This window comes from Capsicum annuum, chromosome 3, assembly GCF_002878395.1.
Source record: "Capsicum annuum cultivar UCD-10X-F1 chromosome 3, UCD10Xv1.1, whole genome shotgun sequence".
NCBI lineage: Eukaryota > Viridiplantae > Streptophyta > Magnoliopsida > Solanales > Solanaceae > Capsicum > Capsicum annuum.
Window position 1 is genome coordinate 180,637,908 of NC_061113.1, and position 21,596 is coordinate 180,659,503.

The window sequence follows — 21,596 nt, forward strand, 5'->3', positions numbered from 1 at the left end:
TAAGAATTCAAGAAGATCTTTTAGTGGTTTTTATATCTCACTTGGTGGTTCTTCTATTTCTTAGAAGTCAAAAAAGAAAACTTCTATTTCTCTTAGTTCTACCGAGGCTGAATACCATTCAATAAGATGAGTGGTAGCTGAACTTATTTGGGTGGTTCGTCTTTTTTAGGATTTCCCATTTCGATTCTTTGCCAGTACTCCTTCAATTTGATATTCAGATGGCAATACACATAGCTGAGAAATTCGTGTTTCATGAACGGTTAAAGCATGTGATAATTAGTTGTTATTTTGTTCAGTAGAAGCTTTTGGATAGCCCCATTCTTATTCATTTGTTCTTTCTTTCTCTCAACTGGCAGATCTCTTTACCAAATCGCTTATAGGTCCTCTTTATTATAATATTTTGGACAAAATGGGTGTCTTTTCACCCCCTTCACCTTAAAGAGAGGTGTTGAGGTTCCATGAAAGTAGATCTGTTGAAACTTAGCTAATATTACATCGATAGTGGATGTGGGACAATTTGGATTCATCACAAAAATTGCAACACATTTTGGTCCCGCCTACATAGATTAAGATTTTGCCTAAATCAACAAATCTTCTTGAACACATTATTTTTCTTATACAACTTAGGTAAATCATCAATGTATATCATAAAATATATTGTAGTATATATTTTAATATCTTATACCTAATTTAGGTCTCCTAAGTTGGTGGAAAGTATTAGAGGTAGACTAGGTTGGTACGTTTATTTACTTGTGTATATAGGATACATCATAAAGAGATAATTCAATCAACAAAAAGGAGAAGAAATTTTTTTTGCAACTCTTCTATTTTCTTGCGCCATTCAACAATCTAGCATTAAGCTACTTGGACTCTTCAATTTTGGTTCGCCCCCATGTTGATGCGACATATGTGTGGGCTTGGGATTTATATAACATTTGATCAATTGATTTTGGGTACTCTGATCAAATTCAAAGGAGAAATTTTGGATAGATACAATGATTTCTATAATTAAAATGAAAGTTAAGGTGAAATTGATGAATATGAAGTGTCTTATATATAGAAATTCTATGTCAATCTTTTTTCTTCTATCACTTCCTCGAATTCTCCTTTTGATCAGTATTGTTTTGTCATAATACCTTGGGTTTCTACACAATGTCTCCTAATCTTGTTTATATAATGTCTCCAAATTCAATCAAATTCTCACATCTATATTCATACCTATATCTGTATCTCAAATCTTAAAATTTAGATTATGATGGACATGACCTCTAGATCTGCGCCCCAATTTATGCAACATAAATCTAATGTTAACTGGTTGATCATCTTAATCTATGTGTCAATTTAATTTGCTACTGTAGACATAAAAAATTTGAGGAATTCTATAAGATGAGTCCAACCTTGTTAGTTTTTTTTAGAGACTACTCTGTCCTGTTTCATGGGAGTACTTTAAAACTAGTTTGGAGGCAACTCAATCCTTAACCCTAAATCACACCTATTTAAAAGGTAGAATATTCCTTTGAGAAACATCTTAAAATCCCATAAACTCTTAGAATATTTACAAAGAGACCGGGGCACCAAATACTTCTTTATCAAAGTCTTTCAGATGTTCTTCATGGTCAAATCTATCACAAGGAGGTGTCAATCCTCCTACGTTCGATAAATATACTACTAACAACCTTCGAATTAGATGCAAAATTGTATTCATATTGTTTATCATTAAAATTATATTTTTTCATATTTTATTTGTGATTATAATTTATTTTCTATCACATTAAAATTTATTGCAAATAAATTGACACATCTAATGGGACCAAATATGTCCTTCTCTTCTCTCATAATTAAAATATGCAACTTCAGAGACACAAAATCACTAAAATTATAGCTCAAATTTATGGGTACTTCAAGTTTCGTGTATGAGTTTCATCAAGCCTATATTCCAATAAACTTTGAAATAGGGATATTTGTAGATTTCAAAATTTTATGGGAAACTTCAAGACGAGTCATATCTTGTTAGATTTCTTGAAGGCTGCTCTACCCTATTTTTTGAGGGTATTTTATCCTAAACCTAATCTTGAGGTTACTCAACCCTTAATCCTAAATCACCCCTATTTAAAGGGTAGCATACTCCTTGAAAGAAGCACCTCGAAATTCCATAAACTCATATCATATTTATAAAGAGATCAAGACATCAAATACTGTAGTTATCAAAGTTTTTTCGATGTTTCTTATTGTCAAATATATCACAAGGAGGTTCAAATCATCTTACATTCGAGAAATATACTACTAACGGTTCTAAATTACGGAGATAATCAAAAGAGAAAAATCAATGAAACAAATAAAATTATACTCATAGTGTTTATTACTCCCTTCGTTTAAAAAAGAATGGTGGCCCTCTTTTTAGTCTGTTTCACAAGGAATAAACCTTTTCTTTTTTGGTACAGTTTAATTTCAACTCTCCACATGATATATTTAAGACCATAAGATAAAAGATTATTTTGGTACATTTAACATAACTTTAATTTAAGAGCATAAGATTAAAACATCTTCTTTATTTTCTTAAACTCCGTATCAAGTTATAATAAATTATTTTTTTAAAACAAAGAAAATAATAAATATGTTTCATATTTTATTTATGATTGTAATTTACTTTTTATTATACTTCCTCCGTCCCATTTTATGTGTTGTCATTTCTTTTTTCGTCTGTCTCAAAAAGAATATCACATTTTCTTATTTGATAACTATTTAAAAATACAATTTCATTTTTACCTTTACTGATCCTACTTAATTAAAAAAAATGATAGTACTATAATTTTTAATAAAGAACAATCTAGTAAATATCACCCAATCTCTTCTTATTTTTTAAATTTTATATCCGATCAAACTATATCACATTAAACGAGATATGGAGGGAGCATTAAATTTGTTTCAAACAGTTATCAATTAGGGGCAGACAGAAGGAGCACATCAAAGCAGCAGCAGGACAAAAACAAAGTATTGTCTAAGAAAGGGCGTAGACAAGACAAAAAGATTGGATATGAAAGTATACCCCACAATTATCCATAGACATCAATACTCCGTCTGAATTATATTGGACCAGTAAAAGAATTGTGATGAAAGCAATTTGACTCTACAGCTTTACTTACTCTGCTTTGGACCAAGGGGACACCAAAAATTCAAGGCCAAAGAGAGAGAAATCAGATAAGAGTAGCAACGTATATAGAATTGACTTCTCTTTTTTCGTTCTCCACTTTTGACCCCACACCCTTTCCCCCTTTTAACTTTTTCTTTACTTTTTTCTTTTTTGAGGTATCTAATAAATACTTTCTCCATTTCTAAAAAATTGACCTATTTTTTTAACTTATTTAAAAAAATATTTTTTTTATAATATTTTAATTTTAATTTTTCATTGAAATGTGTAACACTACAAAATTAAAGGATATTTTCATGTGACGTAACTTTAATTTAAAATTGTAAGATTCAAGTTTTCTTTATTTCTCTTAAATTTTGTGTTAAGTCAAATCAGATCGCTTTTTTTAAAACTGTGGAAGCAGTATTTTAGGAGTAATTTTTGTATATACTAAGTATCTGTATTTGCAAGTGAACTTCAACATTTTAAGTGATTAAGGGCATTTGGGATATTGAGATACTGGTTTGAGTAGTAATTTTCAATCACAACTATCTATGACTCTTTTTCAAATAAATTCATCTCTAACAAACTTCAACACTAAACATAAGTTCCAACTTCCAACTTTCATAAACTTTTTAAACTTCACGTACATACTATTTTTTCCAACTTCAACTAAATATTGCCCAAACGTCAAACTACTCGATAAAGGGAAGCAACTATATGAAAAAACTGAAGCTTTTCAATGAGTTCTTTTGCATGGTGTGAGGCTCGACGCTCGACTCTGGCGAACAGCTCGTCACTGAGTTGTTCACCAATGTGAGCATCGACAAGGACGCCACTAACGCTTCTGCAGCTGATGGATAAGGCTCGTCCGACTTCAGCTGCATCGTCCGGGTGGTTGACAACTAGAGGACTCCCTCCCCTGAAAACTTGCAACTTGTTGATAGTGAATGAGCCGTTAGCTTCAACAACCTCCTTGAAATCTTGTATACTTGGTGCCTAGACTGGAATGTTAAAGTTGTCCCTCTTCTCACTTGTAATTAGGCCCTGTCAAACAAATGTTCGATATTAACCTTCGAGACATCATAAATAATTAACATGTCCTATACGGTTGTATAATATTAATTGATTTTTACACAAGATCTATCAGGTAAACCTTATAATAATAAGATTAATTCACTCTCTTTTGTTTGGTACCAATCATTACTTTTATCCTTTCCAAAATTATATGAACAATCTAATAACGGCGGCTTGTTACTGCTACAAATTATATATAGTCCACAGTTAGAAAACCACTTGCCATTGCTATTTGTAATGATATTGCTGAAAAATGATGATGGAGAGGAAGCCCAATTGGCGGTCTAAAACAATGATAAGAAAAAAGAATGATTTACGACCATTCACTGAAATGGCCACATGCCGACGTTTGCTTAGTCACAATCCTATTTGTTTGTTGTCAGCAAGACGCACTTGGTCTAGAAAGAGGTTGACTTGGTCTAGACAGAGGTTGACTCTTGAGTTGTGTTGCTTAAGGCGCTTGCTCAAGAATCAAATGGCAGATCCTCTGATTGTGACTTTTATGACTAGTCTAATTTGTCCCAAGACGACCAACTTTTTCCAGATGAAGAAAAAGATACGAAAAGAAATAATATGAACGTATGAGTTTAACCTATATCCTCCATCAACCATGCTATTGTACTTGTATTTCCAGATAAAGGAAAAGATAAGAAGACAATAATATGTACGTATGAGTTTAGCCTATATCCTCGATCTATATCTCTTCTTTAACATGCTATCGAATCCATGCTATCATACTTGTATTTCAAGATAAAGAAAAAGATAAGAAGACAATAATATGTACGTATGAGTTTAGCCTACATCCTCGATCAAATATCGTCTCTTTAAAAAGCTATCCAATCCATGCTATCGTACTTGTATTGGATCCTCCAAAGTTTGAACACCTAACTTTTTAAGATTTCGACGCATATAGACACATATTAACAATGTAAAAATCCTCAATTCATAAAGTTTAATACCGACTTCATCATCTATACTGATTTATTTTCCAAATTATCGTACCTGACTTGTCATGAAGAATTACATATTACTGCAAATTATTTTGATCAATGTACAGAGAGAAGAAGTTATACTCAGGTTGGGGGAGAGAATTTAAGGGCCTACTACGATATTGTGGCATAGAGAAGTATGAACACTACTAGAAATGAGGGCTATGGGAACGCTTCTTTTAGCGACGGTTCACAAACCGTGACTATAGATAACCTATGGCGACGGTTAAAACCGTCGCGTAAAGTTGTGTAGTTTATTAGCACAAAAAACAATCATAACCATCGCAATATATATATATATATATATATATATATATATATATATATATATATAAACGTCGCTAAAGGGTACTCTATAGTAACGGTTTTGAGAACCGTCGCAAAAGATAATATTTTGCCACGGTTTTTTTTAAGGAAAAATAATATTTCCCGGGAATTTTCCCTCCAACATATTGAGATACCCGCTTGTTTTAATTAAATTTATTAAAAAAATAAAATATTTCCAACTTTTGCCTTTAGGGTTAATTAGAAAGCCCCAAATACTTCTATACACTTTTTCATTCATACCGGTTCTTTCTTCTTCATTCATACCCGTTCTCTTCTTCACGATAATACTCATCTTCCCATCGAAAATTCTTCACGAAATTGGTTTTGGTTTGAATCGGTTCAAGTGAAACAATTGAGAAAATCGTTACATTAATTTGTAATTTGGTTTGGTTCAACCTCTCTTATTCTACTCATCTTCTCCATTCAATTCGGCTTTCTCTTGTTCAACCTCGTATTCCTTACAAAAGACTCTTTATCAAGGTCAACAAAGAGATTTCTTACTTTATGTAAACTACAACTTTTTCAGGGTTAGTGTTCAAGTATTTAGGATTTTAGTTCTTGGAATTCAAGATCTTGTTGTTTAATTTTTTTTTAATCTGTATTCAGGACCTCTGGAAAGGAGAGCTGAATTTAAGACCTGTTTTGTTTGGATTTCATTGTTGAACTATTATTATTGTTATTGTAGGAGTTCTTTTTTTTTTTATAATCTAAAGGTTTTTTTAGTGGTTGAGCTTATATTTTTGAATATGTATCTGGAAAGGGTACTAATTTGATTAGTTAATAGAAAAGGAGAGCTGAAACTTGTTCAATTTTACTGTTGGTTTATTTTGATCCAGTATATTGAAACTTGTTCAAGATGTTGTTATTTAATTTTTTTTAATTTGTATTCAGGACCTCTAGAAAATGTTTAATCTAGCTGAAGTTCTACTGCTATTATAATAATTGGTTTTATGGGAATGTCTTTTATATATTGCGATGCCTTGAATTTCAACACTGGTTTGAAAGAAGCAAAAGAAAGGACCAATTTTGTAACTGAGTTGGTTTGGGTAGCCTCCATAGCGGGAGTGTTTGTACGTTGTAAATGTTGATGTAAAACAGTAGGATAATTTTTTACGAGGGAGGATATTTAATTAGTAGTAATAAGGGAGTATGCAGTAAGTTTTTCACAAGACTAGATCTTATAATACTTGGGCTATGTATGAGTTTTTAATACATTGATTTTTTACAGGCATAGAGTCTATCCAGCTATGACAAAAGTTCAATAAAATTCCATTTATGATTTTTTTATCACTGTAGTTAGTGGACTTCATTCATAATTTACATCAAGAGCTGACTTGTACTTTTCTTGTTTTACTTTCCTTATAAATGTAGTGTGTGCGGATTTGGTCCGTAGTGCTAAGGACAAGAGGCTTAGGGTCAAGGGACCTTTTCGAATTCCCACAAAGTTTCTAAACATTACTAGGAAGTCTCCCTGTGGAGAAGGTACTGGTTTTTTAATCAATTTTGAGCTTTTTTTTTTTAATTGTATGATGATATGTTTAGGTTCAAGTATTTATTTTTGTATTTGATTTTTTTGGTGTTTTTTGATGCTTAATTTGTTCTTAGTCCCTTTTTTGAAGTTTAATATGGTTGAATTGGTTAATTGTACACACATTTTTTCCTGATTAATGGCACTGCTGTATCATGTCCTTGACTCATTTGCTTAATGCAGAGCATTGATTAATTCTAAAGTGCCTGTTTAAATGCCCAACAAGGTTCCTCACATTATCACTGAAAAATTTCTTGTGGAGAAGGTCTAGTAGGTCTACTGCTTGTATCAATTCTTTGTGTGTGCGTTTATTTTGTGATTGTATGATCTTGGTTCAAATATTTCTTTTCATGTTTGAATTGCTCCAGTATTTTCTTAGGCTTAATTGGTTCTTGGTCCAAATTTGTGAAAGGTTATCTGGTGTAGTTTCACTAGTGTTGTTTGTTCCAACGGAACCTACATACTTTGATGAAAGTAGAGCATGATAAGTCAGAAGGACATTGTCTCCATTGAACATATTGCCAAAGGTTGTATGTGAATCCAAGTGACTTTGAGCCTCTTTGGACTGACTTATTTTAAGTTAAAATTATAATGACTAAAATTATTTTAAAATGGAAATTATCTTTATTTTATTCTTTATTAAATATGTGTTATATAAATTATTTCGCATACCTAGTGAAACTGTTTGTACGTTGATACTGACTATACTCATGTTTTTTTTCTTCAATATTTTAAATGCTTAACATAGGATATTTAATGGATATTGGAGATAAAAGTTGGATGTATCTTTCAAGATCCGCTGATGACTACTAAAATGGAGTCAAGGATTTTCTCAATAAGGCATTTGAGCGAGCTTCTCTAAGAAATGAAATATTATGCCCTTGCAGATTGTGCATTAATTGCTATTGGCATTATCGAGATGTGGTAAAGAATCACTTGTTTGGTCATGAATTTGCTCCTAATTACACTCAATGGGTTTTCCATGGAGAAGGAATTTTATCAACAAATATTCCACATCCAAGGCATGAAGGTGTAAGCCAGGGACTATCTGATGATAAACATGATGATATTGATAAACTACTTCATGATACTTTTAGAAATGTAGAAGATGATCAGAGGCATGAAGGGCATGGAGGAGTAAGACAGGAACTATCTGAAGATGTTAAGCAATTTTTTAAATTAGTGAAGAAAGGAAAACAAGATTTATATCTGGGGTGTAAGAGTTTTTCTAAGCTGAGTTTCACCATCCGGTTGTACTTGTTTAAATGCATTCACGGGCTGAGCAATGTAGCTTTCTCATACTTTCTAGACTTGATAAAAAAGGCTTTTCCATTTGCCCAGATTACTGAGTCTTTGCACAAAGCAAGAAAGGTGATAAGAGATTTGGGTCTCAATTATGAAAAAATTCATACATGCCCTAATGATTGTATGTTGTTCTGGAATGACAATGTAAATTTTGATAATTGCGTTGTGTGTGGGTCTTATAGATGAAAGAATGCTCATGATGAATTAACTAATAAAACCACTAAAGTTCCGACAAAGGTCTTAAGGTACTTTCCTTTAAAGACTAGGCTTCAGAGGATATTCATGTGTTCTGAAACATTTGTAGCTATGAGATGGCATGCTACTGAATGACCTAAAGATAGAAATTTAAGACATCCTGCCGATGGGGAAGCTTGGCAATATTTTGATTTCATGTATCCTGACTTCTCAAAAGATATTCGTAATGTTAGATTGGGTCTTTCAAGTGATGGTTTCAATCCATTCAGAACAATAAGCATTTCTCATAGAAGATAGCCGTTTATGTTAATGAACTATAACTTATCACTGTGGATATGCATGAAGCCAGAGTATATTATATTATCAATGATTATTCCAGGTCCCTCATCTCCTGGAAATAATATTGATGTATACTTGCAGCCGTTAATTGCAGAGTTGAATGAACTATGAAAGGTCGGAGTGGAAATATTTGATGCTGAAGCTAACCAAACATTTAATATGCTTGCAACTTTATTATGGATGGTTAGTGATTTTCCAGCACTAGCAATGCTTTCTGGATGGAGCACCAAGGGAAGAGTGGCATGCCCCACTTGTAATCATAATACTTACTCCCAATATCTCAAACACAGTCGTAAGATGTGTTACTTGGGTCATCAAACTTTTTTTTACTCTGATCATCCACATCGAAGAGATAAAAAATTATTTAATGGTAAAGAGGAGCATAAAACTGCACCTACTTTCTTATCAGGAGAAGAAGTCCTTGAAGAAGTACATGAATTAAATAATATTTTTAGAAAGGTCCAAAAAAAAAAGAAAGCAAAACAATGATGGTCCTTGGAGAAAAAGATCCATATTTTTTAAATTGCCATATTGGCCGCAAAATAAATTGCCACACAACGTTGACCCGATGCGCATAGAGAAGAATTTTTGTGATAGTTTACTTGGTACTTTGTTGGATATTTTTGGAAAGTCCAAAAATCATGTAAATTCTCGCTATGACTTGTATGAGATGGGGACACGCAAAGAGCTTCAACCAATAGAAGATGATAGTGGAAAAGTTCATCTGGCTAAAGCTTGTATCTCCATGAAATTGGATGAGAAAAGGTCGTTTTGAACTGTTTTAAAAGATGCCAAATTACTAAAAGGATTTGCCTCTACTATATCAAGTCGAGTGCAAATAGTTAAGATGAAAGTATCGAGATACAAAAGTCAAGATGCTCATTTCATAATGCATCACTTGCTCCAGGTTGCAGTTAGAAAAGTGTTACCGAAGAATGTATCTTTGGCCTTGATTAGGTTGGGGAATTATTTTAGAGCCATATATAGTAAGGTTGTAAGAAGAAGTGATCTTGATAAAATGAAGGCTGAAATCATTGATATAGAATGTGAGCTTGAAAAGATTTTTCCTCTAAGCTTTTTTGATATAATGACACATTTACCTATTCATTTAGTAGATGAAATTAAGCTTGGGGGCCCAACTCATTTGCGTCATATGTATCCTATTGAAAGAAATCTGTGTAACTTTAAGGGATTTGTTCGCAATCGAAATACCCCTGAAGCATCAATAGGAAAAAGTTTTTTGGCTGAAGAATGTTTGAACTTTTGTTTGAGATACCTAGATGATAGGGTGAAGACAAAATTCAGTAGGTATCCAATAGAGGATGATGAGGACATTCAAATAGAGGGAGATAGTTTTCCACCTATATTTTCAAAGACAGGTCATCCAATCGGAAGTAAGAAGAAAAGGAAAGGCAAAACTTTTGATCTAGATAATCATCAGTGGTTTGAAGCACATCGATATACTTTGTTTAATACCAGAGATGAACAAGTAGAGACATTTATCAAGTAAGATAAAAAAAATTATTTGTATTTTAACTTCTTTTATATGATATCATTATTTGTTTACATTTCATTGATGTACATCATTATTGATTTAATTTGCACTACATGTTGGCAGGGAGCATAAGGATTTAGTTGATAATCGTACTAGAGGAAATGCATGGGTAAAAGCACAGATTCATAGTCGAGAATTTGGTGATTGGTTCAAGAAAAAAGTTAAAAATATTGAAGTGTCAAATCATATAAGATGGCTAGCTATAGGGTCTAATTTTGTGGCTAAAAGATATACTGGATATTTCATTAATGGATATCGATTTCATACAATGAAACAAGATATCTCTGGCAAGAGTCAAAATAGTGGAGTGACTTTGTCAGCAACAACAGATAGTTTTGCTAGTGCTAGAGACCCAAATCCCGTTGATGGAATGGTTATCTATTATGAAGTTATTGAAGATATCATCGAGATAGATTATTGGAGTTTCTTTAGAATTGTACTTTTTAGATGTGATTGGTTTCATAATGAAGTAGATGAATATGGGTTGACTCATATAAATTTCAATAGAAAATACAACACAGATAACCCTTTTGTACTAGCATCACAAGTACATCAAGTCTTTTATGTGGAAGATCCAATTAAGAAAGGGATTTATTATGCAAGAAATAAAGTTCTTGATGATTTGTATGATTTTTGTTGGAAGAAAGTTGTCCTAATATTGAAGAAACATTTTGGAGGGAGCCTAATGATGACATTGGTTCATCAGAAAAAGTAGTCGATCTTGATGTCAGATGGTCGAGGGACGATCTCCCTGTTGATATTATTGATGTTCCTTTCCTTGCCCAATATTCAGAAGATGTAGAAACATCAGAAGAGGAGGATGACATTGATGATATCGATTGGGATTAGATGGAAGCTGATACTGGCAAAATGTAGATATTCTAAACTTTTTTAAAATTTCTTTATAATGGTAAGTAGTATATTAGATTTTGTTTGCTATCTTTTCTTTTGTTTCTTTAATGTACTTAATTTTCAAAAAATGTCTTAAATTAGTGAAACTTAACAAATGTATATGTGCTAAGAGTTGTTGGACACAGTGTGAAGCCTTTCTTTCTGGTATCTCTTTCTTCTTTTGGGATTAATTGTGTTGCTAAGTCTTTTTATTTCTTCTTCAATTTCAGTTTTTGTCTTTTTGCATTGTCTCTGAGACATCTATAACTTCAAATTTCCCAAAGAAAAGTTCAAGTTCTAATCTCTCTCTCCTTTTCTATCTCAATAAATCTGATTAAATACTTGATACAAAACTTTATTTGTGGGTAGAGAAGGAATGATATAGTGTTCAATTCAGAGAATGCACTACCAACTGATTAAATTCCATATAGAATATGGTCTCTTTTACCGGCCAGTTCATACAGTTAGCCTAAGATATGTTTAGGTTTTTCTTTTTGATTGTATGATATGTTTAGGTTCGAGTATTTCTTTTTCTATTTGAATCGTTTGGTGTTTTCTGGGGCTTAATTACATGAATTTGTTGCAAGTATTTCTATTTTCTGTTTAGGTTAAAGTATTTCTGTTTAGCTTTAAGTATTTCAGTTTAGGTACAAGTATTTCTATTTTCTGTTGCTACGCTAGCTGTAATGTTATTACCTCGAAGAAACAAGGGCCCTCAGAATCAACAGAAGGAACAAGAAAAAACCCTATCCTTTGAGAACTTTTTCCCAAGTCATGATGTTCTTTAATCATGTGCTGAAGATCCTTATCGAATAAAATAGATACGAGTGCATCAAGATCTTCTTCAGGAAGCTGATACTTAATTGTATGAGGTTGATTGCAAATTATAGTTGTCTTTCTTACAAGCTCGTCAAAAGTTAGGTTCTTCCTAATTGATATAATTCTCATTTCGCCAGCCATATATCTAAGCTTCCCATTATTCGGTCTTGGTAAGGTTCTACCCCCATAGCTGCAGAGTAATCTCAGCTTTCCACCTGCCTCGGGGTTATGGATCTGATGTGAATGAGGGGACTCTGATGCTTGAACGTATCGACTAGTTGTACAAGGAGCTGCTATATCTCTATTTCTCTCATCTAAGAATCTTGATGGTTGTTATCCGTTGACGTTATATTCCATGTTACATCTGCCTGTTTTATCAACATAAGCTCTTTTTTCACCTTTCGGTGCATATGTTATCCTAGGAAAATAATCCAAAAACTCAGCACCACAGCCAAACTCAATTCTCTTTATCCTAAGAATGTCGTGAAGCTCCTTAGAAACAACATGGCAATTTTAACTGGCTGATTTTGTTCGGTATCTCTTTTTATATTCTCTTTTCTTGGTGTCAAACTTTTCCTGAGAAACTCTTCTGAAAACTCTTTGCCTATCTGCATAGATACATTATGTCTATGCCTGTCGTTATGATTTTCATCACGTGGAAAAATATTGCCATCATTTTGGCCTGAAACTCCACAGGACTCACTAGTCATGGTCTAAACTTTAATTGTATATTATCCTCTCTTTATACTTTCTGCCTTTACTTCTCAAACATTTTACCAGATTCCTAACCAACTGTACAAGAACTCCTCAAAACTTCTGCTACGAACTAACTCGTGACCCTAAAATAAATTAGTCTATGTACAAACTCAATCCTAAAAGATATTGTGGAATTAGCTTCTATGTTTCCAACATCGAAATACCACATGCGAACCAACTGAATAACCAGAAACAAAAGGTTAATAACTAAAAGTTTGGTCTAATAGAAACTACATTAAAAATCGGCAACCCTATGTACTAAGTATGTTATGTGTGGTGTTGAAGGTGTATAGGAATGATACAAAACTTCCTTTGTGGGTAGAGAGGGAATGATATAGTGTTCAATTTAGAAAATGCAGTACCAACTAATTAAATTCCATATAGAATCTGGTTTCTTTTACTGGCCAGTTCATACAGTTAGCCTAAGATATGCTTAGGTTTTTTCTTTTTGATTGTATGATATGTTTAGGTTCAAGTATTTTCTTTTTCTGTTTGAATCGTTTGGTGTTTTCTGGGGCTTAATTACATGAAGTTGTTGGAAGTATTTCTATTTAGGTTTAGGTATTTCAGTTTATGTACAAGTATTTCTGTTTTCTGTTGGTTCACTGGCCATTACAAATTACATGGCTGTTTCAGCTAGATCAAACAAATTTTAAAAATTGTTTTCTGTTGGTTCGCTGGAGGTCACTTGATGATTCAATGCAAGTATTCATTAATAACTATGAATAATTATCTATCTAATCAATATCATTCCCATAAATAATCCTGTGGTTTGGTTTAATAGTTGTTTAAGGAAACTAAGGCAGAAAATATATAAGTTTCATGTACATGTTTATAATGCTATTTAAAATTTGAGATGTTGGATTTGTAGCACTACCTATAGAACATGAAGTATTATGATTACTTGCACCAGATTCCAATGCTTCTACCATGAACTGAGATTTGTAACATCTGATGACCAATATAATGACCACTAACAGAGATTAGACTGGTTGGTAAGTAAGAAACAAGTGAACCAACCTTTTGGTTCTGGTTAGAACAATCAATGAACCAAAATTACTCAAAATTATTTGGCATATTGAAAATACAGATAGTAGATATTATAAAAGAAAAAAGTAAGGAAAGAAAATCATCTTATGTTTATTGACAAGATGATATATAAAGGCACTCTCTGAGTATCTGTTTCTACTGATCAGGAAGCAAGGTACTCAGTATTTTAGGTCCCTCAGCAACTGATCCAACTGCAACAGGATCACCATTTGATACCAAAATTTTCAACTTTTTTGTTTGAATGAATCATGAGGTGAACCTGGTTGTTTTTAATATTATTATTGATAGTTTGCTGATGTCCTGCATATGTATATATGTTTGAATTTCATATATTCTAAATACATAACAACTAAATCAAATGTGCAGGACTGCGCAACAGATTTTTGACTTAAGAGTTCTATCAGAGAATACTTCAAGGCTATTATAGGTTATACCATATTAGACTTTACTTTATTTTATTTTTTTTCATTTCAACATTCTAAAATTTAAATTGTTCCATCTTAAATTTATACAGGTTTATACAAAAATAAACCAACAACAGCCTATAAAAAATAACAAAAGAGCAAGGAACAGGACATTTAGTAAACCTGGATCATTATCATCCATGACGTATGCTGACAACAAATAAAACTATTCAAGCTATACAATCGGAGAAAGAAAATAGCCTAAATTTAATTGAACAAGATCATCCACCAGTAGCACCATCAGCACCACCATCTACAGAAATTAAATAATCTGTAGTGGAGCGCTATGTTGTAGACGAGCAAAATGCAGAAGATGATCAACCTGTACAAGAGCAGGTCCAAACGACAAATTCAGTAACTCCTGCAATAGCTGAACATGCTGAAGCACAAAGTAATAGATAGCTTAGAAACTTATTGAATTCATTCATGACTTCTAATTTCTTCTATTTTTTTTATTGTGAAATGGCCTTCAAATTGAAAAACAAGAGGCAAAACACAAATGCATAAGGTTCACGGCCGGCAAGAGAAATAATTAATCATATTAAACAATAAAAACCAACCTGTTGGTCCTACAGATGAAGCTCTAAGTGATTTGACCTACTTCCTAGGGACATTGGTGAGGAAAGCGACCCTTTGTCCATTGGATATATTTGATTGGAGGCATATGGAAACTAAACAGGAGTTATGGGATTATACCAATTTTTGTGTTCTAAATATCAAGTTACATATTATTATTGGAACTTCTACCCTTTTCATTTTCTTAATTAAAAATGCATTTTTTGTTGTTCTAACTGAATGGAACCAACTTGTAGGCCAAATATGATATTCCTGATGCCGCAAAAGATTGGGTTTTGGAAAGAATTTGAGAATCTTGGAGAAAGCACAATAGGGAGTTGAAGAGAGATCATTACGATTGATGGGAAAATAATGAAGTTTGATTATTGAAAAGGCCCGAAAGTGTTCCAGAATGTCAATTTAGACAGCTTCTTGTGTACTAGAAGTCCGAAAAATTCCAGGTAAAACGTATTTCACCATCTACGATCATATTACTATTAGTGCTACAAATGAAGCCTTTTATTACTATTGTTAACATTACTAATTCATTCTTTCAGAAAATGTCTGAAACCAATACTGAGAATTGAAAGAAGTTGATGAATCTGCACACTACTGGGAAGAAGAGTTTTGCTTTAGCTCGTAACTTATTGGTGTGTTCTCTTGTTCATTATTTAGTTATAACTTGTCATTTAAATAGTGTTTGATATTCACTAAATAGTATATGAATAGAAAAATAAGAAGGGGAGAACTTTGTCGCTAAAGGACATGTTTGGGGTGACAAGAGTAAGAAAATTTGATCATACATTCAAGATGTCTAATGAAGACACTACCAGTAAAATTGTATGAAACTTTATTTTTCAAGTTTATATTGACATAAATATTAATTTTTATTTTTTAACGATTTTAATGTGCTTTCGAATATGATTATTAGGCTCAAATGGAGGAAATTGAAATACAACAAGGTTCAAATGAATAGTCCGTTGATGCATTTTCAGCCATCATGGATACTGAACATTCGGGACGTGTAAGACTGCTTGGAGGGGGTTACAAAGACTTCTTTGAAAATATTAAATGATGGATCTGAACCATCTTCAAATGCCACAAATGATGTTGTGCAACAAATACAAGAAAGGATGCGAAAAATGGAGGATCAGATTGAGGAGCAGAAGAGAATCATTCGATAAAAAGTTGTTGCAAATATAATTCCTCAGCTTCAAAATATAGGAATAATTGATCCTAAGATACTGGCGGCATTTTCCATTCCTTCACCAATGGAATCAACTTCTACAGTAGCTACTACAGGGAGAAACTGCCAAGGTTAGTGTTTGAAATTCTGAAATATACTCCAGTTCATTTGGTGGCTGATCCACTTCTTCTATTTTTGTCATTTATCTAATCAAATAATTTTGCCTTTAACAATTTCTCGTTGGAGTTAACCGAGGCTGAGAATTATTATGATTCAATTTATGGTCTAATCATAGTCCTACAGTTTCTTTTACCTGCTGTGTAGTTGCTTTTAATGTAAACTTTGTCAAATAAGATGTATTAGATTATGCTAGTATTCAGTTTGATAAGAATTTAGTCGTCATATGACTGAAGTTTATGGATCTTTAAAAGGCAGTGTTTTTTTGGATCTGGCAGCTTGATATTGAAGCTTGTCCACTTCGAAGAATTAGTTAATTTTTAGAGCAGGATACAAGAATAAATCTCCTAGTCTTATTCTCTCCATCTTTACCAACTTTGTTTAGTATTTTCTTCTAAACATAAGGATCTATGTGGGTATCTTCATGTTGGAGTTTCTTTCTTCTAGTATGTGGATCTATTAGTTTCTTCTAAACGTAAAGATCTTTTCCAGTTTACCATGAGATAAAGATAGCCCCCCCTCAATAATTGAGTAAAAAATGTTTATTTTATTGAGGAATAGATCAATCTTCTGCAACTGAATCTGTTGGGAGACAGTAAATATCCAGTGGAATAGTCTACATCAAAACAAGTAGACCTGGCTACCACCATCCAACCGTTATCTAAAAAATAAAAACTTTCTGCAGCTGAACTTAGAACGATCATTTGGTTACTGTCAATAGATGGTTTTTATTTTATGGAGCACCAAATATTTGGTTGAGGTATATGTAATGAAGTGTTATACTATCACATATGTTGAAGGTAATAATCAGTTCAATATATGTTAAAATTGTCTGTTTCTAGACATTTTCAACATGTCATAACGTGTTATTTTGCACTTGGCTGCAAAAGCAATCCATTGGTTTTCGATATTACAGCTGCTTATAGCAGATTCATGTTGTGGTTGGTATCTACTGCTTGCTATATCAGAGGTAGAATTTTGTGAACTCTGTTTGATACTGAAGTTCTTGGTAACTTTGTCATAGAGGAATCAAATGAACCAGGTAATCATCTTTTATTGGATGAACGTTAGTCCTTAAATGATCTGTAATCGAGGTTGAACAATTTGCATCGTCTTAGAATCTTTGTAAGGTTGGTTTACTTTTTATCTTTGGCGTGAGATGAAACTAAGGGAAAGGGGGTAAGGCAGCTTCTGAACGCGATTTAGCATGACTAGAACCTTTTGTGGGTCCTATTGACTTATATTTTTTTGGGAGAATGTCCTTGACAATTCATATTGTAAACCAGTTGCATGCTTGCGAGCAATCGCTTTAGCAGATTTCCATTTATCGCGTGCCTATACATTTTCCCTTGCACTTATTACAAGACGCTCCCTTGACTTCGCTTGTTTTCTTCCCTGCTGCTAAAAACTTGATCAGAATAGTTGTATATAATGAGAAGTACAAGTGTGATTCCACCCTATTAGAAAATGTAATTTCCAGTTACATGTCACTTCTGTAAAATATAAATCTTAGCCAACTAGGTAATAAAATATGCATGTTGACAAGTTTACATAAGTCTTATCTATTATATACCTATCTGCATTTTTAATGTACCTTCTCCAACTGTTTGATCCAAGTTCTTGTTTGATGTTTTTCAACTTTTGTTATTGTTGTGTAGTTTGTTGCTCTAACTTTAATTTTATTATTCTTATTATTGTAGGTGATAATGACATAGAAGATAGTGGCGGAAACGAAATTGATAAACTAGACCTGACTTAGATATCGAGAACATTGGCTTCATGTCACACTAGCTGTTGGAAAAACTTATGTATGTTTTGATTGGGATCGATCACATTATTTGACCAAGTAGTTTCAAACATTTTTTATTTTTGAACATTAAAAACTTGTGTATGTTTTGATTTTTTTGAATGGTCAAAAAATATTTGGTTTCTTATTGATTGACAAAATTATCCGTTGCTATAGTTCATAATTAAGTGTCACAATAGCTTACAAAATAACCGTCCTAAAAAGCTTTTTAGGACAATTTATATAAGTCACAATAGGTAGAATTTCCAACATAAATTAAACTGTTCTAATTGCTTAAAAACCGTCGCAATAACATTATAGGGACGATTTAACAATTGTCCCAATAGCTTAAAAAATCATCGCAATAAGGCTATAGGGACGATCTAACAACCGTCCCAATAGCTTAAAAACCATCGCAATAGCCTAAAAGTGTCGCAATACGTTTTATAGAGATGGTTTAAAACTGTCCCAATAGCTCAAAACCGTCGTTATAACTTTTATATGGATGGTTTTATAACCGTCGCAACAGATTAAAACCGTCGGAAGAAGTTCTATGTGAACGATTTTAAAACTGTCGCAATAGCTAACTACCCGTCGAAAAAAATATTTATGTGGACGGTTTAAAATCATTCCAATAACGGTCTCGATAGCCTCAGAACCATCGCCTAATCAAATTTATAATTGTTGCTATAGTATATAAACAGGAATGGTTGTAACAGTCCCAACACCACGACAACCGTCGCCATATGGTCAATATATATAACTGCCACCTAAAACATAGATGTAGCAATGATTTTTAGAACCATCGCAATAAACCATCGTATTAGAGCTATGGTAACGCCTTCAGTAGCAACGACTCCCTTAAACGTCGCGATATGTCTATCGGAACGGTTTTAGTGGCTATGAAGACGGATTGACAACCGTCGCCATAGCCCTTTTTTCTAGTAGTGGAAATAATTACCTCTTGGACAAGATCATCCCAAGCATCTTGAAAATGAGTACCAAAAAGGAGTCCAGCCCCACCTTGGCCAGTTGGTTCAACAGAGGTCCTTCCGAAGAAAACTAAGAAAATGGAACCACCTCTCTTCATTTCTTTGGACCTTGCACAAAGAAAATCAGCCAAATCACTTTGGAATTGCTTTTTGTACGCCTTAGCTTTGCTCTCATTTGCACCGTAGATGTATATCCTTCCCTTGTTGTATGCCATGCTTCGATTATACAACACTACATCTGGCACCTATCGCATTCCAAACACAACTTCCTTTAAAATTATACTCATTACAGTTTAAAAATAAAAAGAACAAAATTGAATAGATAATATTCACGCAGATATCTCGCTCTAGTTTCTCCGTATAATATTTTGGGAGTTAAACTTTTTTGGCAAAATGGTAGTTGGACACTTCTACTTACATGCTTGTCATGTGGACCCTTGAACTCATTAAAAAGTAATATTTTGCATCCTTTGACTGTTGACCGAGCATATGTGGCATTCAAATGCTGACTAGGACAAAGAGAGTGTAGTCACTCGCTTGGGGTGCGAGTAGGGGTCAATTTTTGGCCAATTTTATATTAAAATAATTTTAAAAAAATGTAAAAAAAAATAGTCAACTTTTTTCCTATTTTTTAAATTTAAAATATTTTAAAAAATTAAAAAATAATAAATTTAAAAATAAAAAATAAAAGAAGGACAACCCACCTCCCACCCCCATTCCAACCCCCACCCCACCCCCAACCCCCAGCCTCCCAACCTCAACTCCATCCAACCCACTATCCTACCCTATCCCCTCGTCACCCACCCCAGCCCATCCAGCCTCTCCCCATCCATCCCAGTTCGTCCAGCCCATCCCTACCCCACTCCAGCCCCTCCATACCCCAGCCTATCCCAGCCTCCTCCCCACTATACCCCAGCCCATATAGCCCCTCCCTACCACACACCAGCCCATTCAGCCCTTCTCACCCTACCCCTACCTAAATCCATCCAGCCCCCTCCCATCCCCAGCCCTCTCCCCAACACTACCTTTAATTTTTTAAAATTTTTTCCTCTCAATTGAATATCTTTTCATTTTTTTTGAATTAAAATTTAAAATTGAATCTTCTCATATTTTTTGGGATTAAGCTTGAAAAGATTTAATGTTTTTGTGAATTTTGTTAAAGATATTCAAATTTAAAATTTGAAAATTCATTATGTTTGTATATATGAATTTATCGTTAAAAATTTAAATTAGTTGGAGAAGAATTTTAATTATTTGGAATGACTTTGATATTTAATTTGTGAGAAAAAATAAATTAAATGACATTTTATAATTTAATTATTGAGATATTTAATTTAAAACATGATTATTTAAATTTTTCTATAATTTATAAAAAAAATATTTAAGTAAATTAATGAGAAAATGGTCAAAAGCCCCCCAACCTTTACCCCAAATCTCAACTACACACTTATACTTTGCGGGAGTCCTATGACCCCTTGAACTATTTTAAAATGGAATTATTCCCCCCCCCCCCCCCAACTATTTTAAAGTGGATTATATGCCCGTCTAAAAGTTCATACCCAGATTTTATTTTAATTTGTGGTCTACACGCACTGGCATGTGTCATTCTACGTAATTCCATGTCATGTTACTTTTTTTTTACTATAAAAAATTAATTCCACGTCATGCCACATCATATGTCATTCAATTCTTCTTCTTCTTCTTCTTCTTCTTCTTCTATTTTTTTTCTTCTTCTTCTTCAATGGCTTCTTCTTCTTCTTCTTCTTCAATAGCATAATGAATTATATGGAATTCACACGATAGGTAATCTTATCAAAATCTAATCAACAATTAATATCCAAAACATATTTGATTTTCATAAAATGGTGCCGCCTTCAATGGTGCAGCTTCAATCGTGCACAATTTCTGGCAATGAAACGCCTAGGACAGTGACGAGCCAGCAAAATTCAAAATTCCAACGACATTATTTTTTTCAATGAATTTCAACATTCTCAACATCAATCAATTTTTGGGGAGCTAAGGAATGATTCTAACCTAGAAATTAATTTAAATTTTCCAATTTAAATTGATTCAATAGTCTCATGTAGTTCGAGTTCTTCGATGCCATTGATGAGTTCTTGGATGCCATTGAAGAAGAAGAAGAAGAAGAAGAAGAAGAAGAAGAAGAAGAAGAAGAAGAAATGAAGAAGAAGAATTGAAGAAGAAGAAAGAAAAATAATAATAATAATAATAATAACAATAATAATAAAAATAGCAACAACAACAACAACAACAACAAAAACAACAACAAAAACAACAACAACAACAATAATAATAATAATAAGAAGAAGAAGTAGAAGAAGAGGAAGAGGAAGAGGAAGTGGAAGATGAAGAGGAAGAGGAAGAGGAAGAGGAAGAGAAAGAAGAAATGCCATTGATAGGTTCTTGGATGTCATTGAAGAAGAAGAAGAAGAAGAAGAAGAAGAAGAAGAAGAAGAA

General features: G+C 33.0%; 1 pseudogene; it reads right to left on the bottom strand.

The window, feature by feature from the left end:
- Window positions 1–3,817: 3,817 nt before the first annotated feature.
- LOC107865329 overlaps window positions 3,818–21,596 on the bottom strand; it is a 34,393-nt pseudogene continuing 16,614 nt past the window's right edge.